Source organism: Microtus ochrogaster, chromosome 5 (genome assembly GCF_000317375.1).
Source record: "Microtus ochrogaster isolate Prairie Vole_2 chromosome 5, MicOch1.0, whole genome shotgun sequence".
NCBI classification, from domain to species: Eukaryota; Metazoa; Chordata; class Mammalia; order Rodentia; family Cricetidae; genus Microtus; species Microtus ochrogaster.
In genome coordinates this window covers 52,435,348-52,436,098 of record NC_022012.1, presented here as the reverse complement: position 1 = coordinate 52,436,098, position 751 = coordinate 52,435,348, and positions in this window count along the sequence as shown.

Here is a 751-nt window from a genome sequence, read left to right as displayed (position 1 = left end):
ATGTGTGTGTGACAGAAAGACACAGGGAGACAGACACACAGAAAGACAACGATGACTGTTAAGAGAAACTAGAGTTAAATCCCCATCTTTGAGAGAACAGATTGGACAAACAGCGTCTAGAACTGGAAAGCGAAGCTCATTCACCTCTTAGCACATAGAAGGGAGAGAATAAACGGACACTTCCAGTCTCTCCCTTGCAGGACTTTCCTTTGTATATTTGTACAGTGAGGGGAAAGTTGTTTTTAAAGTGGCTTTATCAAGCTCCAATGCACTATGTGTGCCAGGTGACAATGTTTGTGACAAATTTAACGAAACCTTGAAAACTTGCAGAACATTTCGAAGGGATAGCATGTGAAAATGTTCACAACAGTTCAGTTTCATGTCAGTAGCTCAGGATGCTTGCAAGGGCTGACTCTAAGACGCTACCAGGGAAGAGAGGGACTGGGAAGACGGAATGTTTTACTCAATATACTGCTGTGTTCTCTAAAGTTTTGTAGTGATTTTCACAATTAAAAACTAAATATTAGGAATTTACTCAACTCATCAGCAATCATATTTTGACAGGTCAAGATTCCAGTGTTTAGTGTTCTTAAAATCTCGGGTCTATTTTTAACATTGTTTCAACAAATCACAAAAGACTGTCCATCTTTACTAAGAACCTAGATGTCCTTCAATGGAAGAATGGATCAAGAAAGTGTGGAATATATACACACTAGAGTACTACTCAGCGGTAAAAAACAATGACTTCTCA